Source organism: Elaeis guineensis, chromosome 3 (genome assembly GCF_000442705.2).
Source record: "Elaeis guineensis isolate ETL-2024a chromosome 3, EG11, whole genome shotgun sequence".
Taxonomy (NCBI): domain Eukaryota; kingdom Viridiplantae; phylum Streptophyta; class Magnoliopsida; order Arecales; family Arecaceae; genus Elaeis; species Elaeis guineensis.
In genome coordinates this window covers 58,548,693-58,561,561 of record NC_025995.2, presented here as the reverse complement: position 1 = coordinate 58,561,561, position 12,869 = coordinate 58,548,693, and positions in this window count along the sequence as shown.

Genomic DNA, 12,869 nt, shown 5'->3' with positions numbered 1-12,869 from the left:
CTCTTTGTTAATAATTTTTGTGCAAAGAAATTATTTAAAGTTGAAATTGTTTCAATTACATGAACCTGTTTAGATTAGATCTAAAGTAGTTTCATGTTTATTTCACTTGTATCCTGATTATGAATCAAACATGCAATATGGTTGGTAGAATCATATTATAAAATTATTTTACAAATATAAAAATTATTTTTTGAAAAGCCGAACCCAACCCTCAGCCCAAAACTTAATTAAGAATTAAGAAGTTGTTTGATTAGGTTCTAGGATTGTGAATTGAAGAACCTAAGACACAAATCATAACACATTGGGTTAATGGGTTAGTGGGAATTAGGTCCATTAATTGGGTTAGACCTATGGTTAGATTAAAGATGGACTTAATTAGAGAATTGACTAAATCTAATCAATTGTTGTCTTAGATTAGGTCAAGGATTCTCTAGATCAATTACAATAGTTGTAGTTGGTCAAGTCCATATCTTTAACAAGAATCAAATGGACTTGATTCTTGGCTAAGCGGTCTAGCACGAACTGTTAGGTTGATCTAATCGAAACTAATTAAACCAGTTGGTGTCTAAGGTAAACCAGACCGGTGGTTTTTAATTGAGAGCCCGCTTACCTGGCCATTTCTGATGGTGTCTAAGGCAAGCTTTGGCAGACCCTCCCACTGATCGAACTTACCTGACCTCTTGGTAAAATTATATTTTGATCGGATCACTTGACTATTCGAGCTGACCCATATCAGCTAGGTAAATCAGTGTGACTGATTTAGGTGCTCCTAGACCAGCCCTTTTAATGGTCTCCCTTAAGCTGACTTGGTGAAGCCAGTGGGAGGATCATGATAAGCTAGTTCATCTGACCTCATCCTCTATATTATTTAAAATCTCTAAAATTATTAGGTCCTTAAAATGATAAAGTTATGGAGATAACTGAGTCATAGCCTCCCATTAAGGTGTTTGATAATGAGTCCATTAACTCAATAATCATTGCAGACCCAAAGGCCTGGTGCTTGTTGACTAATGGAATTATCACTCATCATATGATGACTTGGAAGTGTCTCTCTAATGGTGATTAGGTGAGCCAACCAAAGTTAGGCTTAATCATTCATTGGTTAGATACACCAAGTATGATCATGTTAATGGTTGGACCTAACCGGATCCTTATAGTGAAGGCCAAAGCCTACTGATTAGGTTTCTGGGGCAAAATTAATATTACTAAAAATTATTTAGAGAAACAATTGGTTATGAACCTACTCTTAGATGTACATGGGTTGGCCAACCAAAGTTGGGCTTGTGTGCAGTCTAAGTGGATTCTAGTACCCACTAAGGAATTAGGGTAATTCCTCGAATTGGAGGTAGAGGCTACCAATTCGAATAAAATAGTGGGAGAAACCTTTTGATTAAAGTCTAAATCTTTAGGTTTAATGAATCAATTACTAATTAGGTTATGGTTTTTCTTTGTACAAATATGGCCACTTCCCTATCGCTCCGATCATTGTTGGACAATGATAAGTTGGTGGGATCCAACTTCGGTAGCTGGTATCGAAAGTTGAAGATAGTCCTGAAGCATGAACAGATCCTATATGTGATAATGGATCCTGCACCTGAGGAGCCAGCTGTCAATGCACGTAGAACAGTCAGAGACACTTACCAGAAGTGGCTCAGTGACCAGACCACGGTGTGCTATATCATGCTGGCTACCATGAGCAACGAGTTCAGTTGCAGATACGAGATGGCTCAGCCAAAGGACATGCTTCAAGTATTGAAGGATGCCTTTGGCACATCCGATGACGTAGAGAGGCACAAGACTAGTTGTGCCATCTTCAATACTAAAATGCGGGATGGTGCCTCTGTCACTGATCATGTATTGTACATGATCGAGCTGATGGAACGATTAAGCAAGCTCGGCTTTCCCTTGCATGAGCAGCTTGGGAAAGATGCAATACTGAACTCGCTGCCCAAGTCTTATCTCCCATTCCTCACTCATTATAGAATGACAAAGCCTGAAGAGAACTACCACGGGTTACTGGGGTTGCTTCAGAACTTTGAGAAGGATCACCAACTTCACAAGGAGTCGGTGAACTTAGTGGGAGGTTCGTCTTCTGGTTCTCAACCTTTTAAGAAAGGGAAGAAGAACAAGAAGAAGAAAGTGAAAAAGGTGCAAGTTCAGGCTGGGACATCTGTGCAGTGTCAGACCAAAAAGATCAGACCCGAACAGGCAGAGAAAGCAGCAAGTTGTTACTGGGCAAGGTATTTATATGATAACTCCTTGCAATTTCTCTATTTGTGATATAACTGACTGGGTATTGGATACCGGTAGCCCTTACCATATTTGCAATTCGTTGCAGGGGCTGCAGGCCAGTAGGAGATTCGAGCAAGACGAGAGGTTCCTAAACGTTGGAGATGGAAGACCAGTTCCAGTTTTAGCATTAGGAATTTTGAAACTTGTATTTGAATCCCATATCGTTGTTCTTAATGATTGTCATTTCTGTCCGAGTTTCTTTTTAAATGTCATTTCTGTAGACCTTCTGACCAAAAATGATTATGAAATTTCAATAAAGAAATAAATTTGTAATATCATTAAGAATGGTGTTACTATTTTTTTGTGGACATTTGAACAATGGTGTGTATATGTTATCACAACCTGTTAATGTAGTCTATTCAACTGGCAAGCACCTTAGATTAGATAGTGTGTCAGATATCTACTTATGGCACTGTAGGCTACGTCATATAAACAAGAACAGAATAAACAGGTTGACTCAAGAGGGAATCTTCGAAGTTAGTGATTGTGAATCACTTCCAACCTGTGAGTCCTATCTTCTTGGTAAAATGATCAAGTCACCTTTTACTGAAAAAGATGAGAGAGCTACTGAGCTCTTGGGCCTAGTACATACTGATGTATGCGGGCCCATGAGCACCAGTGCTAGAGGTGGATATTTCTACTTCATAACTTTCATGGATGACCTATCTCGATATGGATATGTCTATCTGATGAAACATAAGTCGGATTCATTTGAAATGTTCAAACGATTCTGAAATGAAGTAGAAAAATAAACTGGAAAGAGTATTAAAACTCTTCGATCTGATCGAGGAGGAGAATACCTTTTTAGTGAATTTCTCACATATCTAGGAGAGAATGGGATTCTCTCCCAACGGACTCCTCCAGGAATACCACAGCATAATGGTGTGTCTGAAAGGAGAAATCGAACTCTGTTAGACATGGTCTGATCCATGATGGACTTTGCTAGCTTGCCGATATCCTTCTGGGGATATGCACTCGAATCGGCCTGTTATCTGTTAAATAGAGTTCCAAGTAAGTCTGTAATTAAGACTCCATATGAGATATGGATGGGACGTAAGCCAGCACTTTCACACCTTAGGGTCTGGGGGTGCCCGACCTATGTCAAATGATTAGTCACAGACAAACTTGGACCTAGGTCTGACAAATGCTCATTCATAGGGTACCCCAAAGAGACAAAAGGATATTTTTTCTACCATGCTGATGAACAAAAGGTGTTCGTCAGCCTTAAGGCAATCTTTTTAGAAAAGAAGTTCCTTGGTGAAGGAACCGTTGCCTCTAAGGTTGAACTTGATGAAGTTCAACAGGTAGAAGGACCGACACCAATAGCTGAATCTGAGTCAGATATGATTAGATCAGATCCGAAGCCCAATGTACTTGCACCATTAAGGCGATCCGGTAGAGTACCGCATCAGCCGGACAGATACTACGGTTTCTTGGTCTGGGACGGTGATCCCATCGAACTTGATGAGAATAATGAGGATCCGTCACCTATATGGATGCAATGCAGAGACCTGATTCCGAGAAATGACTTGAAGCCGTGAAATCCGAAATGGAGTCCATGAAGGTCAACGATGTATGGACATTGGTTGACCCACCTGAAAGGGTTAAACCCATTGGGTGTAAATGGGTCTTCAAAAGGAAGAGGGGTGCAGACGGAAAGGTGGAGACCTATAAAGCCTGTCTGGTCGCCAAGGGGTATCGTCAACGTTATGGTATTGACTATGACGAGACATTTTTCCCTATGGCAATGCTCAAATCCATTCGGATAATGCATGCAATAGCTACCCATCTGGATTATGAGATCTGACAGATGGATGTAAAGACAGCTTTTCTGAATGGAGAGCTGACCAAAAAGGTGTATATGATACAACCTGAGGGGTTTACATCCACAGATGAGTCCAAGGTGTGCAAGCTTCAGAGATCCATTTATGGATTGAAGCAAGCTTCTCGGAGTTGGAACATGTGTTTTGATAAGGTGATCAAAATGTATGGCTTCATTAAGAATGGAGAAGAGCCCTGCATCTATAAATGGGCAAATGGTCCAGTTGTGGTATTCCTTGTCTTGTACATGGATGACATTCTCTTAATCGAGAATGACATCCCTGCACTACAGGGAATAAAAGTTTGGTTGTCATCACAGTTCTCCATGAAGGACTTGGGTGAAGCATCCTACATCATAGGGATGAAGATCTATAGGGATAGATCTAAAAAGATGCTTGGGTTATCCCAGTCCATGTACATAGACACTGTGCTGAAGAGGTTCAGCATGGAGAATTTCAAGAAGGGCTATCTACCGATAGGCCAAGGAATTTCTCTCTCGAAGAAGGATTATCCGACAAAGAGAGAGAGCGTATGAGTAGAGTCCCATATGCTTCAGCTGTGGGATCTATCATGTATGCCATGACATGTACAAGACCAGATGTGGCATACTCACTAGGAGTAGTGAGTAGATACCAATCTGATCCTGGAGAAAATCATTGAAAAGTGGTTAAAGCCATCCTTAAGTATTTGAGAAATACTAAGGACCAATGGTTGGTTTATGGCGAGTTAGATCTGAAACTTATGGGGTTCACAGACTCTAGCTTCCAATCTGACCATGATGATAGCAGGAACGTATCGGGTTATATCTTTAGTCTGAATAGTAGAGCCATCTACTGGAAGAGTTCCAAGCAACATACTGTGGCGGACTCTGTTTGTGAAGCAGAGTACATCGCAGCATCGAATGCCGCGAAGGAAGCTGTGTGGCTGAGGAAATTCATCAACGAGCTCGGAGTAGCACCCTCCCTCGATGGTCCGGTCCTGCTCTACTGCGACAGCACTGGTGCCATAGCTCAGGTGAAGGAACCCAAAGCACACCAGCGAACGAAGCACATCTTGCGCCACTTCCACCTGGTCTGGGAGATCGTGGATCGAGGTGACATCGACCTTCAGAAGATAGACGAAAAGGAGAACCTGACCGACCCCTTCACTAAAGCCCTGGCGATAAAGGAGTTCAACAACCACAAGTCGAAGATGGGTATTAGATATTGTGTCGAGTGGCTTTAGGACAAGTGGGAGTTGTTAGAAAATGTATCTCAAAAAGCCAATCGTCAAGCTGTTGAGGGTTGAGCAACCAAGTATTGTAATTGATTTGTTAATAAATAAAATAAATTTGGTATTTTTATCATAAGTTTTTATCTTCTAATGAACTCCATTGTTATGATGAAGTCCTTAAGACTATTTAAGTTCGATAAAGAGAGGATTTATCGATTAGTCCTTAAAACTGTTCACGACCAAATGATAGGCTGTTAATAAGGACGACAGCTTCTATCGACATAGGTTGCTGTAGGCCATATGGGTTGGTTATCCTCTTAACCAAAGAGTGTGGAGACACTGGTATAGCATACAGGTGAGATGTACTGGTACATCATCATTGAACGTGATCAACTCCAGAGTATTCTGCTGTCGAGAATGTCTCTGATGGGATTAGGTATAAGTGTCCCTTAGACTTGATATCGTCTCAGTGACTTGCAAGCAACTCACTGTGCTTTGGTACTGGACTAACTGAATTTCTAATTCAGGGATGGAAGGCTTCTGGGCATAGTCAAGTACTTGCGAAGTCAGAGTGTGATCGAGATGGGATTGACCACTCCAAGAGTTGGAGAAGAATGAATCACTGTATTTCAATTTAGCAAAACCTTGGCCAGGGTAATCCATTAGATGGATTTGATATTTTGAAATACAATGTGGACAACCTGATCAGAGTTGACAGTTGAACTCTGGGGTGTCCTATGATCATTTTGGTCAAGGGGATGAATTATATGAAAACTATATCCGCATGGGTTCTAAGGATGTTGTTCTACACATTCGACCTATCTGGTCGTCGGGTATCATTGCTAGATGGTCACTTCGATTGGTATAAAAATTTATTCCTGTGCTACCGGCTTAGGTTCAGACCTATGAGGTCACACACATTAGAGTTCATGATCCGATCGGATGGTTGATCAATGATTAAGAATCATTCTAGGGTTAAATGATCAATACGATTGATATTTAACCCAGTGCAAGTGTTGCAGGAGGATCGATTAGCAATTCGATTGCTAATTGGCTTAATTTGATTAAGCCAATGGGCTGAAATTAAGTTTAATTAAATATAATTTATTTAGATTTAGTTTGGACTTGATTGGATCAAGTCCAATTGGTTTATTAGATAAGCCAAATGCAAGAAAAAACTAGTCCTAGTTCAACTAGGACTTGGGTTAATCTAATTTCTAATTTGTTTAGAAAATTAAATCAGATTTAAATCTAATTTAATCTGATTAAATTAAGTTCTTAATTTGGTTAAGACCTATTTTAATTGGGTTGATCTAATTTTAGTTTGATTTGGTTTGAGAAACCAAATTAAAACAAGTCATAAGATAGAATCCTAGTAAGACTAGGATTCCACCTTGCACCACATAAGCCTTCCCCACGCCCTCTCTCTCATTCAATGCCATTCTCCTCTTATTTTGTGTGATAAAAGCCCTCTCCCAGGTCTCTCCCATGTTCACAAAAGGTCTCCTCTCTTCTTTCTTACATGGAAGGTGGTTTGGATCAAATCAAAAAGGAATAAGTTTGGATTTCGAATTCTATGACATAGAGTTTTAGAAATCCAAAACTCTTTCAATTTTGCACCGAATTTATTTAATTTTTTTTTTTAAATTTTTATGGCTTTTAGGGTACACATTGTGCACCCTTTGTTGGAGATCCATGCATGAAAATATGGAGGAGGTGCTCAAGAGTTGGGCACCCCTTAACTTGCCATGTTTGGATAAGCCTTGACTAGGTATTTGACCTAGACAAGGACTCTATCATATCTCTATATATAAAATGAGTTTCTTCGTGAAATTTTCGGAGAAGATAGGGTTGTTTGTTTTCATATCTTTCCTCCCTCCATCTTGAGTTTCCTGAGAGCGTCTCAGATCTGAAACTCCTCCTTTTACTTTCCATCTTTGGATGAGTCCAAATCAAGAAGAAGGAGGCACCTGATCAACCATCAAAGAAGGATCAGCGCAGTACTAGCATACTGTGCTGATTTCCTGAAGCAGAACTTCTGATCGAGATTCGTGAGCTCGTGTGGACGACTCCTAGAGGCCGGATGCGTGTGCGGCTTGCAACATCATCCTCAAGCCCGAATCAGCAAAGTTAGAACGTCTAACTTGCAAGGTAATAGATCTGATCTATTGTTTAATACATACATTAGATGTAGTATAGAAACATGTTGATATGATCAACATGTAGTTCATGCTATATTTATATATTTTAATTTTTAATTTAATGTTATGTAATAATCATGTAATAGGATCTTAGATCTAGAGATTCTCTAATTTTAGAAAATAATTTTGATTTATTTTAGTCTTTCGCTGTATGATCTTGAAAAAGTTTCAAGATCTAACCCTGAAACCCTAGATCTGGTTCCTACAGATGATTCTGAGCTTACCTGTTCCTTTCAGCTCACCGATCCGATCAGCTTCACCTACTATCGAATCTTCTTCGAATGAGGCACCAGTTGAGATTGCCAGCATATTTGGAACTGCATCAGCCAGACTGAAGCTTGAGGCCTCAGCATGTTGGAAAATGTGTCCTAAGGCCAATCATCTAAGTGGTAGATGATTTGAATTAGTATATGAATTATCTAATAATAATAGTTATTTGGCAGGTTCATCATAAAAGTTTATCTTTCTAAAAAGAACGCCTAAATTATGATGAAGTCCTTAGAATCACAATCAATCGATAAAGAAGGATTTATCGGATGGTTCTAAAATTGTTCATGATCAAATGATAAGTTATTAACAATGACGATAACCTATCAAGTGTAGATCGCTGTATGCCATATATGTTGATTATCCTCGTAATCAAGTGTGTGGAGACACTGGAATGGCATCCAGGTGAGATGTAGAAGTACATCTATACTGAACGTGACCAATGTAACACTCTACTCTCAAGAGTATCTAGCTAAGGCCAATGGGTATAAGTGTCCCTCTGACCTGAGATCACCACGGTGACTTGCAAGCAACTCACTGTGCTTTGGTGTCGGACTGTCTGTATTTTTAATATAGGTTCGAAAGATTTTTGGATACAGTCAAGCACTTGTGAAGTCAGTGTGTGAATCAAGATGGGATTGACCACTCTTGATTAACTTCAGGAAGAGAATGTCTCGCTGTGTTTCAATTTAGCAAAACCTAGGCCTGGGTAATCCTCGTGAGGAGTCACGGGATTTGTAAAATTTTGAGATACAATAGAGATAATTTGTATGAGTGTTGACAGTATACTCAAAGTTGTCTTGAGTATTATTAATCAAAGGGATGAATTATACGATAACCATGGGTCAGGGTTCTTAGAATGTTGCTTTGCATACATTCGACCTATCTGGACGTTGGGAACCATTGCTAGATGGTTACTTCGACTGGTATAGAAATTAGTTTCTGTGCTACTAACTTAGGTTCGAACCTATAGGGTCACACATATAAGAGGTTATAATCTAATCAAATAGTTAATCGATGATTGAGAATCGTTCTAAGATTAAACGATCAATGTGATTGATGTTTGACCTAATGTAAGTGTTGCAGGAGGATCAATTAGCAATTGGATTGCTAATTGGCTCAATCTGATTGAACAAATTAGTTGAGATCAAGTCTAATTAAATTTGATTTAATTAGAATTAGTTTAAATTTAATTGGATTAAGTCTAATTGATTTATTGGATAAGTCAGTTGCAAGGGAGAACAAGTCCCTATTCGACTAGAACTTGTATGCACCTAATTCTTAATTAAGTTAGGATTTAAATCAGAATTAAATATGATTTAATCTGATTTAATTGGACTACTAGTTGGACTAGAATCATCATTAATTAGGTTGCAATTAATTTGGATTGGATTCAAAGAACTTAACCTAGTCTACATAAGAATCCTAGATAGACTAGGATTCCATCTCTTCTCTTACGCCAACTAAGAAAGCCCACACCCACTAATTAATTTTCAGACATTTTTTATATAATATCCACATCTAAGGAAAGTGATCTCACACCACTTATTCTAAAGATTTGAATCAAATTTGATTTGGTTCAATATGGAAAGTGATTTGGTTTATTATGGAAAGTGGTTTAGGTTTATTTCCTTTTTGAAAGACTCCCTCTTCACAAGAACTCTACTCTCCTCTCTTGCACCAACTTCCTCCAAGCCTATCATTTCATTTTGTCACCCCTTTTATGCTTGATTTCATGCTCTCCACGAACTAGATAAGGGAAGGGGCATCCAAGAGTTGGATGCCCTATGGACTCCTTGTTAGACTAGGTCTTATGACTTAGTTTACCTTATATAAAGTTGCCACCCCATATGATAAATATAAGGAGTCTAAAATCTATAGTTTTTTGGATAGAAAAAATAGAGAAGAAAAAGGATGGCATGGGTGGTTTGAGGCACCAATATCCTTGGAGGAGAGTCTGTTGTGATCTAGGTGGTGTGTCCAAGGCCCAGGGGATCAAGGCTAAGGTCAAGGTCCATCATTCATGAGGGCTTCATGGAGGCTCTAGGGCTAGTTGGGCTCTAGGTTGAAAGGCTGTGGGCCTTTCGGGTTCTTGAGGTCTAGGTTATGTGGGCCTCAAGGGACCAATTCTTTATGGGCCAGGTCTGGGCCCAGGATAGGTGAGATTAGGTCGAGTCATGGGTGTACATGGGCTTGGGTTAACCTAATCTCCCATAGAGTTGGTCAAGGGAGTTTTGGGTTTGGGTCACTTGACCCTGTATTTATATATACATGCACTGTATATGATTGATTAAGCCAAGGAATACGAAAACACTTTCTCCCAAGTCTCTCTCTCTCTTTTCCCTCTCTCTCCAGCTATTCTCCATGCCCCAGGAGCAAGAAACCCTAGGGTTTCTTGCCGCCAGGTCCTAAAAAGGCAGGAGAAGCAAGGGGAGGCGCTACCCCCTCCCCCTTTGTGCCGCCAACTCTCTCTCTCCTTCCTCTCTTGCAGCCACCCAAACATCAGATCCAGGACTTGAAATCTCTTGCTACAAGGTTGGTACAAGTTTCTCTCAGATCTGGAGTTGATCTGAGGTCGTTTAAGGTACGAGTGAGATCTCCATCAACAGATCTACAGGAAAGGCTGCAGCAGGACAGATCTGCAAGGTCTGGTTCTATCTACCTTCTTCCCTATCTAGAATACCCTAATTTGAGATCTATGAATTGAAAGACCTCAGTCCAGACCTGATCTAGTTGGGTACCAGATCTTGGATTTTTTAGAGGTGATCTTAGAGGCATTCTTCATCTGGAACGAAAGGCTGACGAAGAAGACAACAACCAGGCTGATTTCGTCAAGGGCCTTCGATCGAGTCCAGAAGTCTCCAGATTTGTTTATTGCTGGTTCTGCTGCACCCAAGGTCCATGGGAGGAGCCGAGATCATGCTCCAATAGTTGGTATCAGAGCCACGGTGGTGAGAAAGTGGTTCCAAGCACGAGAAGTTGAAGATCCCAAGTGCTGAAAATTTTCAGCAAGGTACCATCAAGGTATATTTTATACTTCTTGATTTTATATTGCTTATTTGGCTTAGATCTAGTCATGAGCAGCAATATGAAGGTCGATCTCGAGAAGTTTGATGGCAAGAAAAAATTTTTCATGTGGAAAATCCGGGTGGAGGATCTTCTGGTGCAAGCAGATCTAGATCAGGCTTTGGATGAGAAGCCTGAGGGAATGACAGATAGACAGTGGGCATCGTTGGAGAAGAAAGCATGCTCGGTGATCAGAGGATGTTTGGCGGATGCGACGTTGTATTCGGTGCTAGAAGAAAAGACCCCGAAGGGCCTTTGGTTAAAGTTGCACACCATGTATATGGAAAGAATATGTGCAACAAGCTGATGCTGAAGAAGAGGTTGTACAGTCTTCGGATGCAGGAGGGATCTGATGTGATTGGCCACATTCAGAGGTTCGACTAGTTGTGTATGGAGTTGATGAATATCGGGGTGAAGCTGGATGAGGAGGATAAGTCTCTGTTGCTTTTGTGTTCGCTGCCAGGATCATATGACTCTTTGGTGACTACACTGCTCTATGGCAAAGAGACTCTGGAATATGAGAACATGGTCTCGGTGCTGAGGTCTAATGAGCAAAGGAAAAAGTTGACCAGAGATCGGGCTCCCCATAGGGTTTGGCAGTAAGGGAGAGGACAGGTAGAGGCAGAGGCAGAAGCAAGTCCAGGGGGCGGTCCAAGTCCAGAAAGGGAAAGAAAGAGATGAAATGCTTCAAGTGCAATGAGTTCGGGCACTTCAAGCGAGAATGTCCACTATGGAAGATCAAGAAGGGAGAAAGAAGTGGCTCAGAATCAGTGAGTGCAGTTGCTGGGCAGCAGGTGGAGGATGATCTACTTGTGGTATCAGATGGTCACAGGCATTACACAGAGGAGTGGATACTAGACTCTACGTGCTCACATCACTACACACCACACAGGTCTTGGTTTGCGACATACACCAAGATAGATGAGGGATCAGTGACTCTAGGCGACAATCATCCTTGCAAGGTGGTTGGGATAGGGACAGTCAGGGTGAGGATGTTTGATGGGATTGTGAGGACATTGACAAATGTAAAGCACATCCTGGAGCTAGAAAAGAATCTGGTGTCACTAGGCTACTCGGAGCGCAGTGGATACAGCTTCAGCAGTAGGGCTAGAAGCAGAGTACTGAACATCTCCAATGGAGCTATGATAGTGATGATAGGCAGGAGGTTGGACAATAACCTCTATCGCATGGAGGGATCTGTGGTGATCGGAGAGTCTGATGCAGCAGCTGTAGCACAGGACCAGCAGGGGGCTTACAGAATGTGGCACTATCGCCTAGGCCACATGGGTGACAAGGGGCTGAGGGAGTTGAGCAGGAGAGGACTCATCTCTGATCTGGAGGATGGTGCTACAGGAGAGATCTGTGAGCCTTGCCAGATGGAAAAGTAGAGGAGAGTTCAGTTCAACATCAGTACAACCTGCAGTGCAGCCCCTCTGGAGTTAGTACACACGGATGTGTGGGGACCAGCCCCAGTTTCAGCTAGGAATGGGGCCAGATACTTCATGACCCTGATTGATAATTTCTCAAGAAAACTCTGGATTTACTTCATGAGAGAGAAGTCTGAGGTCTTCACCAAGATCAAGATCTGGAGAGCTAAGGTGGAGAAGGAGCAGGGGAGAAGCGTGAAGTGTCTGAGGTCAGACAATGGTGGAGAGTACACCAGCAGAGAGTTTCAGGACTACTGTGAGAAGTGTGGGATCAAGAGACACTTCTCAGTTAAGGAGACTCCACAGCAGAATTGGGGTGGCTGAGAGGATGAATAGAACACTTCTGGAAAAGGCACGATGCATGAGGCTGCAGGCAGCGCTTCCAAAGGTGTTCTGGGTTGACACAGTTGACGCAACGGGTTACTTGGTCAATCGATCACCTCATACCAAGTTGGATGGCAGGCTTCCAGAGGAGGTGTGGTTTGGGAAGACAGTTGGGCTGGGCCATCTACGGGTATTTGGGTGCACGGCCTATGTGCACATTGGAGCTGGTGAGCAGAGCAAGCTAGACGCCAGATCACGC